This window comes from Pinus tabuliformis, chromosome 3_1, assembly GCF_031772625.1.
Source record: "Pinus tabuliformis cultivar Carrire ecotype Pingquan chromosome 3_1, CPIR1, whole genome shotgun sequence".
Classification (NCBI taxonomy): domain Eukaryota; kingdom Viridiplantae; phylum Streptophyta; class Pinopsida; order Pinales; family Pinaceae; genus Pinus; species Pinus tabuliformis.
In genome coordinates this window covers 476,250,531-476,264,369 of record NC_142301.1, presented here as the reverse complement: position 1 = coordinate 476,264,369, position 13,839 = coordinate 476,250,531, and the positions used below count along the sequence as shown (strand labels likewise).

Here is a 13,839-nt window from a genome sequence, read left to right as displayed (position 1 = left end):
TTGATATTGAGATTGAGGGAATACTTTGATATCTATATATATATATATATATATATATATATATATATATATATATATATATATATATATATATGACATTGCATTTGCACATATTTATATCTAAATATCAAAGGTTTAATCTCTACCTTAATTTTGATGTTTAAGGTTGAGGGAAGTTGTGATATCTATGTTAATATGGAAATTAAATGTTGTTGTTAGCTTTGATATTAAGGTTGAGGGAAATTGTGATATTAATGTTAATATGGAAAACAAATAACAACTTAGTTCATCCTAACGACTTCCATGTTCCACACTAGAGACATTTATGAAATCTTCTTATCAACTCCAACATTATCACACTATCATGATTCCATGTCCATATACTCATCATAGTCTACTATCTTCTCTAACATATATTGATTTAGTTGGTCCTCCGCATTCTAAATAGATTCTCCATTTCATCATTTTGGAATGATATTATGGATAGATTCTTTACTTCAACATTTTGGAATGAGATTGAGATAAATTGTGATATTAATGTTAATATGGAAAACAAATAGAAACTTAGTTCATCCTGACAACTTCCATCTTCCACACTAATACATTTATGAAATCTTCTTATCAAACTCACAATAGTTCCCATTATGCACCAAATATTGTTAGAGTACCATGCCACCAAACTTATAAAGTATACAGTAGTTCCCATTATGTCATTATGGACCAAATATTGTTAAAGTACCATGCCACCAAACCTACAAAGTATGAAATCATTTTACTTATTTTGTTTTTGAATGCTTAGAAAATACAATTTACTTGTTTTATTTTTGAATGCTTAGAGAATACATTTTACTTGTTTTATTTTTGAATGCTTAGGAAATACATTTTGCTTGTTTTATTTCTCAATGCTTAGAAAATACATTTTACTTGTTTTATTTTTTAATACTTATAAAATAGCTCGATATCTCAGGTTAGAGGTGTGCAATATGATGAAGTCTTGTCATTATATGATTCCAAATTGTTATCAAGTTGATGTCACATCAACTTGAAAACTTACATTTGAAATTTAATTTCCAAATTAACAAAAAAATTGTCATAAATGATGTCTTATATCACCTTTATCTCACAATGCTTATGTATATAGGAGTATTCACAGCACACTTAAGACACCTAACATATAAATTGTACACACCAAACAAACAAATGGTTTGTTATAGCTTAGATATATCTATTAAATCAACAAAAAATTAAATTATTAATATTAACATTTAAATAAACATGCATAGTTACATTAGAAAGCTTACCATTTTGCAAAAAATCATCACTTGTGTAGTAATTTTTCATTTAAACAATGACCATTTGGTAATACATTGGAGTAGTCTTAGTAAGACAAAAAATCAAATCTTCGAGTTGTCACATAAAACCATGAGTATATCCAACTACCTACAAGTTAGATATATCAATAATTTTTTGGTTTAATAAGAGCCAAAATGTTGCCAAAAATAATGGTACCTACTCTTATTTTATCATAACAAGCTAAAAATATCTCCTTATAACAATAGAACCAGAGTGGAAAAGAAAATTGCTTATAAGTCTCTTATTCACCCAAATTCTACCAACCTAAGAAAACCCTTAGACAATAACAAAAAAAAAAATTATAAACTTAAACATTTTAAAATTAAAATTTATTATTACTCAAACAAAATTTTATAACTCAAGATAATCTAAAACTAATATTTATTAATCCATTTTGACTTATAATTACTATTTTTGTTTGGGAAACCAACATATGACATTCAAAAACATTTTATTATGAAACGCTCAATGATCCTTTTTAATTTATTTTTAAAAGAAAGCATAAGACATTTGAAAAAAGAAATTACTAAAAACCCCTTAATCTTTTTTTTTACTAGAAATTATGTAATCATTATGAATTATAGTAATTATCTTTGATTTTATATACGACTTGACATTTGCCAATATTTAATTAAAAAAATTAAACATTTTTTTTTCAGCATTATAGAAATTATCTAATCATCATGAATTATTGTAATTATCTTTTATACAAGACTTGACATTTTGTGAATATTCTATTAAAAAAATTAGTAATCCATTTTATTCTTTATTATTTTATTCTAAAACCTGATGTCTTATCTTGATAGAGATAGTAATTATATCATTTTTTAATAGTTAATATTATATAATATATTTATTTTAAACCCGCATCGAGGAAGTTGAAAATATATGAAAAAAGGGTATATTAGTGGGTCTTAAAACCCGTCATTTATTTTGATAAAGATAAGGAAGATGCATTAATTGTTTATATTCTCTTAAAATATATAGAAATATATATCTATATATATATATATATATATATATATATATATTTTATTTATTTTGATATTGTTTAAAAAAATTAAAACCCATCATATATTTCCATAAAGAATAACTTTTTAATATTCTTAAAAGGAATTATATATATTTTTATATTTTTGATATTTGCTATGGGAAATCTCTAGAAAGTTTTTTTTAAATCATTTTCATTTTATAAAAATTATTTATATTGATAATTTTGTTAAAGATTGTTTTTATCAAATCACTTCTTATTTTAGTGAATGATGAATGAATAATTCCACGATAATTTTGGTGAATGATGAATGAATAATTCCACGATAATTTTGGTGAATGATTTATTGATAATCAATCATTCGTTGGAATACTTTGAAATAAACCCCAAGATCAAACTTCCAATTACTATAACGCGCCTCGAATCCTTTGAAAAGGATTTAAAATTCCTTTAAGAAATACATTAAGAAAAAACAATAAATACATTCGACAACAACAAGACATGAAAATCAATTTGGAAACCGAAATTTTTGGAGAAATGATTTGCCCAAAAGCTCACTGCAACATAACATTTAGGCCTCCCTGGACTAATAATCCAACTTCGGCTTATTCAGCCATGGGTAGCATTGAGTAATGATAACTGGACTACATATTGTTGCGACTGCAAACACATTCCGGAGGCATTTTCTTGTTTATGGGTGTCTAAGTGCAGTAATTGTAGTGGTGTAGTGCTTCCTCACCCATTTCAAGTACCACCATTGGCGCCCACATCTAGTTCTCTGAACTCCTCCTGACCCCACCACCGCCACCCCTACGTAGCACACACCGATTGTGGAGCAGAAGCCTCACAGGCATTGACATGGAATTCCCTGTAGGAGGCGAGGAACGGTGCCATGGCCCAATCGATTTTCTCTAGACCCCCTCGGGTGGCCCAGTCATTAGCTTTCCACAGGATTGAATAGAGCTTCATCGGTTGGTTAAATGGGTACCTCACGCCCAGATCCTTGCTGTTCTTCAACACCCGGATTGGTACCTCATCTACCAAAAATCTGCACCCCAAAAAAAACATCACACCAAACCATATTAAACCAAAAGAGGTTCATTGTAAAATTACGTGCTAATTTGCATTTGGCTCTGGTTCGATAACAAATAATGGGCTCGGGAATGGGGGCTTACACAATTTGGTACATGTTCCAGAGCACAGCATAGGAATGGTAATCCTTGGTGGGGTTGAACCAAAGGTATATTTGATGTTCTCTCTCACCCTTATCGTTTGTAAATACATTGGTCTGAAGAATGTAGGGTTCCCCGGACTTGTTCCCCAAGAATTCAAAGTCTATATCATCGTGTTCTACAGTCTGAGAAGAAAGCTGCCTGCACCAAAAGAAATATAGATACATAAACAAGTAGAAGCAGACTTCGACCCCCAAAACCCCCAAGGCTATTATGAATACTTACATAAAAGGTGGTGACAGTGCCAGCGGAATCGTCAGGAACTAGCTTTATCTGCATACTAAAATTCCAAAATAAATATGTCCCGGTAGACTCGAACCCGACACCTACCAACCCATATTTCATCCCACATTGTTATTCTCATGGCTCATAAAAGGATAAAACAACCCAAAAATATGCAGAAACAAATCCAATGTATAATAGATTACCATACTGTTTGTTGAGGAGAAGCTCAGTCTTTCGACTGCCATGGAATTGTTTGACGTGATCTAAGCGCCAGCTGGGGACATAGTTGTTATGAAAAGGCACACTCACTGGCTTCCTGGGAGTCGCAGCCATGGCAGCAGGATGGAGTAACAGAATGAGAAATAGAACAAGAAACTGTGTCCTCTTCATGGCTTCCAGTGACCTTACTGGCGCCCGAAAATGAAGCTGTGTAGAGGAAGGCGAACCATATTTCCTAACGAGGATCCTATGTATCTTCCCATTGAATGCCAAATCTGTGAAAAAAATTTGTTGAGCAGTGATATAAATTTAGTTTTTCTAATTTAAATATCGAGCGGGAATGTTGAATTTGAAATTCTGTGAGGGAGATGGTGCATTGAATACATGAAGTGAATGTCTAATCCATGCTGGTCTAGATGTCAGACTGTCCAAAATCTGCATTATATACATTGAATACTGGAGCTTTCCGGAGGTAGGGTGATCGAGTTGCCTGAATATGCATGGATATGTATGGCTTTCATGCATATGTAGCATGCCTTCAGATGCACGCATGTCCTGTCACAGGTACTTAGTGCTCATTTATGTTTCTATAGGGTTGGAAATAGCTCTTGCCGATGTTTTCCATCCCCCTTTACATGATTTCTCTTTAATTTATGAAGGGCGTCATATGAAGGGTCTAGAACGTATGATGAAAAGATCTATGGTGGGTTTTGTTTTGAACCAAAAATCCTACCTGTAATATAGATTCTTTCCCACGAATTTTCTCTTTGTTCAACAATTAGGTTATGCAACTTCTGGAAAGGGTGTTTCTATGGCTTTTGCGCAATTGTTGGCCTGCACATCCTCCATAAGGCTCAGGTTTGTGGCCTAATATTGTTGTGGGTTTTCGGTGTCTATTTCATTATTTTGAGGAAGTTCAAGCTTCTAATGTTCAACAATTCAGTGTACAACATTTGAATATGGCTACTTCCCCTGTTGGTGGGCTCCAATATTGGATCAATAATGCTGCAACTCCTGGGACTCCCTTCTTTACTTTTATCAACCTGGTAGTTCGTAACAAACTTGGAAGCGACGGTGGTGTATGCACAAGTACTAGCTCTTGCCACAGCTGTCACTTGGTCAGCTGGCACAAGTCCGCTTGGGGCTTAAGCCAACTTCTATGAGCTCTTAGAAGAAGCTTTTTAACTGATGGTTGGAAGCTAATTCAAAGGAAACTGATCAACTTGCAGAAAGAAACTAAAAGCCAAAAAGTAATAGAAACCCTAGCAAACCCTAATTCTACCAGCTAGTCCTACTGATGCAGAGGAGAGAATGAAAACTACTGAAAGAGATGCCATTACTCCTATGAAGGTAAAATACATGTGTCTAGACTACCTCTATCTGAAGAAAGCATCTTTTTGTATTTTTGAATAAGTTATTAGAATTATCATGCATGTGCTTTTTAACTGGCGTTTTACTGTGCAGGGGCGGATAAAGGAAGAGAAATGCTTGGAAAATGTTGGGAAGGTTCAGGGAGGGTCTAAGGAGTCCCTAACACCCTTCCAAAGAGTTTCACAAAGTTTGGCTATCCATCAACCTCATTTGTGAGCTTCTACAGGTTTGCAGGGGTTCTACGGGATGTTCATAAATTTCTACAGGATGTTCTAAAGTTGGATTTTGGAAGATGGGTGAGTGAAAGAGGGTGCATGAATTGATAGTGAGGTAGGGTAGGGGTCTGAAATGACCCAGTGACTAATGGATGAAGTGATGAGAGGGTGTGGAAAGCTAACTTGACTTAAATAAGGCTAAGTCAATGGAAGAGAAAGAAGGTAAGGTTACGTGGGAAAAACAGTAGTTGTGGGATGAGGAACCTAACTAGGGGATGGAGTAGCTGGCCTGGATGAAGCTTAGGTGGACGAGAGAGTGATGGAGATGCCCTGCACAGTGCACACTTAACCAAATCAACCAAGTCTTGCAGACAATCAAAATCTTAGCTAATTTATCCTAACTATCAACGAAGCAAATGAACAACAACTTTATTTCTAAAGAGAACCATGTACAGCACTTAATCAAAGAAACATCTCAAAAGGTATGAATGCATGACTAACTTCTACAAATGAAGACATTACACCAAAGATTGCATGGTCAAGCAAACTAGTGTTTTGTTGGGAAACACTATTTCTGCAATTCCAGCCCCTGATCCAATAAGGGAGAGGTGAAACGGAGAGTGTAGCCAACCCCTTTTCTTGGAGCTTTATCGATTATTATCCTATCAATCTATTCTACACATCTGAATCAATTCTATTCCTCAACAATGACCTATTTAACCAACACAACTAAATCTTGCTCAACAAAACCACGTTTCAAATGCATAAAAGGAAAATCACAATGTAGAAAGGAAAGATAACAATACAAAGAAGGAGGCCCTAGGCTCTCAGGTTGGGCCCAACCCCAAGAGCTATGGATCCTATAGAAAAATTAGAGCTGATATCAAATCTGACTCCTTCTCATTATCAAAAAAATAATCATAAGTCAAGAGTTATGCCAACAATGGCTACAAGAGAAAAAAAACAGAGCTAGCAGCACTGTAGTGAAAAGTATGAAATAATTTTTCCAAAAGTCTCTCACAAAGGCTGAGGCGTTAACATTTATACACCACAAGGCCCTCACTCGCCTCCTAAATCCATGGGACTTCGCTGCCCAAACTGTGACTGAACAACTCCTTCCAAAAAATCTGTTTGGCTGCCTTCTATATCTGGTTCTGGTGGGCTTTGGAGCTTAGAGTTGGGGGTGAATATCCCAAGGGAGGATATTTAATGCCATAGAAACCCCCCTACGAATCGTCAACCCAAGCTTGGCTGTCTCCTAGCCCATGTCTACTCGGTTTTGCTCCAACATATGTCAAAAAATCTTGAAATGAGCACGTGTTAGCCACCTAGGAAGAGTGACTACCCCTATTCGTACAAATGACATAAACATACTAAAAAATAATTCATAAGTCATGAAAAATGAAGGATTGAACAAGGATAGTTAGGCCAAATGAGCCCAAAATGTTACCAAATTTGGGGCTCATCATCACCCCCTGCTAAAATGATTGCTCATCCCTGAGCAAGTAGTCCAGCTCCTCGTCTTTCATTGCTTTAATCACCACTCTCACATCCCAGGCTTCTGAAGTAGTATCCTCCTCACTGTCACGGAATTCGGCCTTCTTCTCCACCTCTTCCCACTGCTTATGCTCTTCTTTTTCTGTGCTTCCTTCTACCAATCCCAAAAGCAAAGGTGGGCTTAGCTTGAGGTCGATCCAGCTGGCCTGGAGGTTCTGCATTGACTTCCTGTAGAGAGGCACCCGTACTAGGGTGTCCTTCATTCTAGTTGGAGTGTGATACTCCCTGATTTTAAGGCTATGGGACAATGTGTTCCACCTTCGGGTGCAAGCATGAACAAAATTGTCCCCTAATAATCGCTCCATATCCTAGAAATGTGTTATAGCCTGAGCCTGCTGATCCATGTATTTTAGTAAAGCCTGAGAGTTGGTTGCTAGGTGTTGGTGGGCTGATACCAATGCAGTCGGGTCCCCTGGCTCTGCTCTAATCAACAGTGGTTCATGTAACTCTAAGTCCATAACATCTTTGACCTCTTTCGCTCTATTGTCTTCGTGGTTTAACCATGAGGTAAATGCCATCAGCTGCATATCTCCCATGACTGTGTTGGGGTCACATGAAGTTATGTTTGGAAGGGCCAAATTTTTGAGGTAGAACTCTGATAGCTTGGCATTTTCCTCTGTTGAGCTGCTGTTACATAAATATGTGAACTGTTGGGGGTTTTAGATTTGGGAGATACCCCTCTGTGCCAATGCATTAATTTGGAATTGCAGCCACTGGTCCCGTAGGTATAAGCCATAATATTTGGCCAGCTGCCTACATTGCAGAGCATCCATAGCCCAACTGGCCATGCAGGCCAGTTGTGCCTCTTTTTCTTGCACCTGCTATTTGAGAGCTTGTATCTCTATGTTTTCTTGCAATTCGCTTTCCTGTAGTTGTTGGTTTAGTTCCTCAAGACCAGCTTGCATTCCTGCTTTGCCTTGAGGTTCTGTTGTATTGTCCTCTAATGTTGTGCCCCTTTCTTTCCTCTGTTCCTGTAGCTGCAGTTTGAGCTTCTCATTCTCTTCCTGTAGAAATACACGCTGGCATTTTCCCACGTGTTTTGCCACAACTAATTCTCTTCTTGCCTCCTTGCATTGTTCCTCTAAGGGGCATATATCTGCTACTCCTTTAGATTTAGCTATCCTCATCCATGTGTGGGTCCTCACTCTTTCTTCCTCTAGTGCAAAGAAAAGCGGCACTATGAATTTCTGTGGAATAATTTTCCCAAGCCTCCAAAAAGTTATAATAAGAGCTCAAACTGGTCTGGGGGCTAGGTTCCATAATGTGCTCTACCTCTTCTTCCTTTTGTGGTGACGTGACTGCCTCCCCCTCCATTCTTTCGGTCTCCTTGAGCCTGGCCAATGTTTCCTGTAGAACAGCTTCAACATCTTGTAGACGGGTTTTTGAAGCTAACCTTTCCATTCTCTCCCTCCAGGTAGTTATCTTCAGGCTCCCCCGCTCATAAGTGACTGATACTTTGGAGGGGGAATTCTCCTTTGGTGAGGTAGGGGTGTCTTCAATGGTAATTGGGTCTTTGGATGGAGGTTGGGGCCTACCGGTTTTAATTCTTACACTTCTCCTCGCTTTGAAATACAGAGGAGTCTCCCTTTTCCGTTTCTCCTTTGTCTTGAGAGAGGTACTTAGGGTGGATAGCACAGCTGCTGCCTCCCTAGCAAGAATTTCAACCGTTTTCTCCTTCTGTTTTCCTTTCCCAGGACTTCATGTAGAAAGCCCTGTAGTGGCTGATTTCTAGCTTCCTGTAGAAGCGATTTTTAACCTTCTTGTAGAAACAGACGACACTGTTTTAGCCTGCTTGGCTGAGGGTGCTTTTTCCTTTAAATTTGTTGAGGCTGCCTTAGAGGTGCCCTCACTGACGTGGACCTTTTCAGTCCTTTCCACCCTACTCTGTAGTCTTTTCTCCCTGGGTGTTAGTGTGGTTTTGTCACCCTCTGTTTTGGCAGCTTGGTTTCTCTCTTGTTTTCCCTTCTGTTCTTTCTTTGGTGTTTCGGCTAGAGTTTCTTGGCCTTTACCTTTCTTCTCTGCTTGAGTGTGTTCCTTCTCCTTACTACTGGAGGAGGTGAGCTCCTTAGCCAACATTCGAATGTCATCATCCTTAGTCAAATTTCGAAAGGTTTCCCAGAAGAGAGGGACGGTGTACGTGTGGAGTGCATCTTCCACGAGGAGCTTAGTGAGCCCATGATGGGTTATCTGGTCTGGCGTTCCCTCTCTCAATTTGGTGGCACACTCTGTCATGGACTGCAGGAGGAAGTAGGGAATGCTCAACTTTTTCTCTGAGGGTAGGTCCATTTGGTGCCTGAGTTCTATGAGCAACCGAAAATGATATCCATACATGATGCTAAATCGCCCCTCGCATGTGATATACTTCATAATCTAGAGGCTTAACTCACTCCAAAATGGCTGTAGGCTGGTTCTTCGAACTCCATTCTTGTCTTCTGAGAATTGTTCCTCTGGCAAAAGATCTCCTTCTTAGCTTTCTGACCCAGTTTTCTCTCCTCCTTATCCCAAGGTACCCCCATCGGTAGATCAGTTACTCTGCTAATGAACTGTGGGGTGAGTCTCAGGGTCAATCCTCTGAAGTTGACAATGGCCAATGTCTTTGAATTTAGCTTCAAGGATCGCAGGAATTCTTTTGCAACCTCGTCATCGTGACCTTGAAGCTTTTCACAGAATGACATCCATCATGCACGCGAAAACAGGTCCACCACCTCAGGGGTTTCCCGTAACTTCTTTGAGTCTGTAGGATCTTTTCTAATGAACCCTGCCGGCATGGTTAAAACTTGCTTTGTTGGCTTGAGCTGGCCTGCTCGTATACAGAAGCAGATCTTTGGGATTTCCTTAGACAGAGCGCAGAGCTATGTCTCTGTTATGCGCACAGTTTATAAATTTCACAACTTCCTATGAGTGAGCCTTAACAGTGGCTCAATTATTAATCAAACCTTGGAGAAGATCCTGCATACACACTACGATGACAATTCTCATGCAGCGACGAGAAAACGCTTGTAAATTCATGCACAGACTATAATTCATGGTTTTCTACCCTTTCAACACGTCGACTTCACCACCTTTCGAACCAATTGCATGGGAGAGCTATGTTTAGGCTTACCTTATTCAAAATTGCCACCTTCGACATGAACAGTCCAAATTCCTCTGTAAGGTTGAGCTTCCTGTAGAGAAACTTCCTGTAGAAGTCGCGCACGGATTCTGGGGAGTGCCTCAATGGTTCTGGGCCTTCTGTGCAGCAACAGGACATTGGAACAGACCGAGAACTCGAAGTAACAACCTTTAGAAAATTTAGGATGCATACTCGGCTACAAAACGGTTGAGAATAAATGAGTGCAGTGCGCCATACGTGATCTAGCCAGTGGATTTGAATTGCTGCGTAATTCATGGCATGGGGGTGAGCTGTCCCTGTCGGCCCATTGGCCGACGTCACCTGCTATCATTCCGCTGCATGTATGCCTGACCACCGAATCCTTCCCTGTATATCTACCGCCACCACTCCTGTTAGATCGCCTACTTCTCTCCGACTGGACGCTTCCCACGTGTCCATTTCCTGTCTTGTCGACACGACCAACACTTTTCGGATCTGACGAGGCCATCGTGCTGGTTGTGGTGGCCAGTTTAATGGCTACCCGACTTGTTCAATTCATTCATTTCCATAGTTACACACATTTTAGAGCATTGCTTATGTAATTTGACGAAACAGGGAGAGGCACTTACCTGTGCGGTCGTGGACATGATTTTCTCATGCTTCAGGACGAGAGGTGATGGATCTGCTTGTTGCTGCTTTGTGCATAGGCATAGGAGCTATTTTTCCATTGACTGTTGCTGGTTATGAGACCGGTTTCCTAGTTATGGATGGTGCATGCGCTGGCTTCCTGAGTTGCAGGTTCCTTCATGGTGTGTGCTCTTAGCCGGATCAACTGCTACAGGATTCCTGTAGGACATCCTATAGTCGTTTCTCCTCCAAGGGTGCATGCCAAAATAGTGGAGTCATGTTCACAGGTGCAGGGTCCTTAGATTGCCTTGACAGGTAAAGCATTGGGCCTCTGCATGCTTTATTTCCTGCTTAAAATTATTTCTTCTCAGAGTCGAGCGTACTGGTATGACTGTGCAGGTATTTCAATCATATGGCAACAATGGTGGTGAAAGGAGGTGACAGCAGTGGGGGATGGAGGAAAAACAATTGGTTGCATGCCTCCTTATTGGACTTCGAGCTTAAAATTCTTCTACATAGTCGGTCCTGGCCCGTCCAAAGATTCTACAGGATGTTTCGTGTAGAAATACAGAACTTCCTGTAGCTTCCTGTAGAAGGCTAAATTATGACCATATTGTGGCCAAACCTTGTAAGAGATGAGTGTTTATGGAGGGAGTGCTAGTGAGGTCGCCTGGTAGTATGGTAGGGACCCTTGTCCTTGAATTGAGAGGCCTCCTTTTTTGCATGGAATACTTGCAACCTGCGTTAATTTCCAAAGATTGAGCCTGTTTTTTCTGTTTCTGCCTCCTTTTTCTTTTTTTTCCTCTTTTTTCTTTGTTTTTTTCTCTTCTTTCCTTTTTTCTCTTTTTTTTTAGGACACAGCAGGGGTGCCTCAATGAGGTTTTCACCCCTACTATCTGCCTTGGGTGCCTCAGAGAGGTTTTCACCCAAGGGTCTTTTTTTATTCCACTTTTCAGAGAGACAACAGGGGTGCCTCAATGAGGTTTTCACCCCTACCATCTGCCTTGAGAGCCTCAGAAAGGTTTTCACCCAAGGATCTTTTATTATTATTATTATTATTATTATTATTTTATGATGCTCAGGGTATGCCCAAAACAGAGGCAAAACCCTTCTCTATGACCAGCACTAATTTTTCCATAGTTTTGATGAACTATTTCCTTGAAAGAGGTTTCCCATAGATCTTTAGTCGATGCCCATTGACGAGCATTGGGATGGCTTCCTCATCAATGGTCTGAATAAGAACAAACCCATTTTCATTACACTTCTCCACTGCATATGGTCCTAGCCATCTTGTCCTCAGCTTCCCCTTGAAATCCTTATGTCTGGAATCATACAACAATGCCCAATCTCCCGGTTGGAATTGCTTCCCATTGAGGTGCCGGTCTGTTATGAAACTAGCTCAAGAAAAGATAGAAAAGAAAGATCAACGCCTTAGAATTCAGCCTCTTTGAGGGGGCAACCTCCTTTACATTACATAAATGAACAATTCTTGGATGATACAAATGAAAAGACCTCCTTTCTATATATAGGATTCTAAGGGGTTATAACATAATCAGAGACGACGTAACAATAATAATGTAAGGGCACAATAATAACAATAGTGGGCTTCTATGGGGCACAATAGTAACAATATGGGCACTACATGGGTACATCAATATAATAAGTGGGTTATACTAATAACAATAAGGGGTTACACTAGTAGTATAGGGGCCTAACACATTCATGCCATATCTTCCTCTAAAGTTGAACCACTTTGTGTGGAGAAGGGCATGCATTCGGTGTTCATCTAACCCGTTCAGCTGCAATAACCTTTCTTGTTGGGCATGGCCGAGATCTAGGTCTAGCTGAGCTACCATACTCAATGTGTTGTACTCGAACTCAATTGACGGCAAATCTCTCTTCCCATAGACTAGTTTTTAAGGTGTGAAGCCAGTTGTGGTCTTCCAAGTGGTGTTGTAAGCCCAAGTGACCTCAACCAGGTGATCTGCCCAATCCTTTTTGCTGCTGCTCACCACCTTAGTCAAAATCCCTTCTAATGCTCTATTGGTGAATTCCACCTGCCCATTTCCTTAAGGATGATAGGGGGTGGAAGTCCTATGCTTGATCTTATGATGAGAAAGCAAGTCTTCCATTAAGTTGGAGGTGAACTGGCTCCCTTGATCAGTGACTAACTCTCTTGGGTAGCCAAATTTGTAGAAGATGTTTACTCTTAAAAACTCAGCCACCTTTTCTTCTGTCGTTGCTTTGATTGCCTTGGTTTCCGCCCACTTTGTCAGATAGTCTGTGCACACAATGATGTAAGACCTTTGCCTTGAAGGAGGATTGATAGGACCCAAAAAATCCATACTTCACTTCTCAAATGGTTCAAGAGTCACTTGAGGTTCGAGAGGTCGGCTTCCCCATTCTTTGGCATCGGTCACATTGGCTGATATATCTCTTGACATCCTGATGAAGCATGGGCCAATAGTAGCCTGCCTGTAGGATTTTGAAGGCAACCCTCTTGGCTGCAAAATGTCCTCCACAAGGTGCATCAAAATAGGTTAGGAGGATATCAAAGACTTCCTCCTCCCTTACACAACGCCTTAAGATCTTATCGGGGACAAGTTTGAATAGGTTGCCCCTGATCCAAGTGAATGAGACACTCTTCCTCACAATTCTGCTTTTCTATTTTGAAGATAGATGCGGAGGGAACTGTGCTGAGACCATATAGTTTTCTATATCAGCAAACCATGGAGAGAGTACTGAGATAGCAAACAGATGTTCATCTGGCATCTGGTTGTCCACTATTCCATCTTCACCTGCAGGTAAATCTAGTATAGACAAGAAGTCAGTAACAACATTTTCTTTACCTGGTTTGTCAACGATGGTCAAATCAAACTGCTGCAATAGAAGTAACCATCTAATAATACGAGCATTCACATTTGGTTTATTCATTAAATATCTAACTTCAACATGATC

The 13,839-nt window shown here is 39.4% G+C and overlaps 1 pseudogene; it reads right to left on the bottom strand.

Annotated features, from left to right (window-relative positions):
- Window positions 1-3,045: 3,045 nt before the first annotated feature.
- LOC149187849 (xyloglucan endotransglucosylase protein 2-like) lies at window positions 3,046-4,191 on the bottom strand (annotated as a pseudogene).
- Window positions 4,192-13,839: the final 9,648 nt, after the last annotated feature.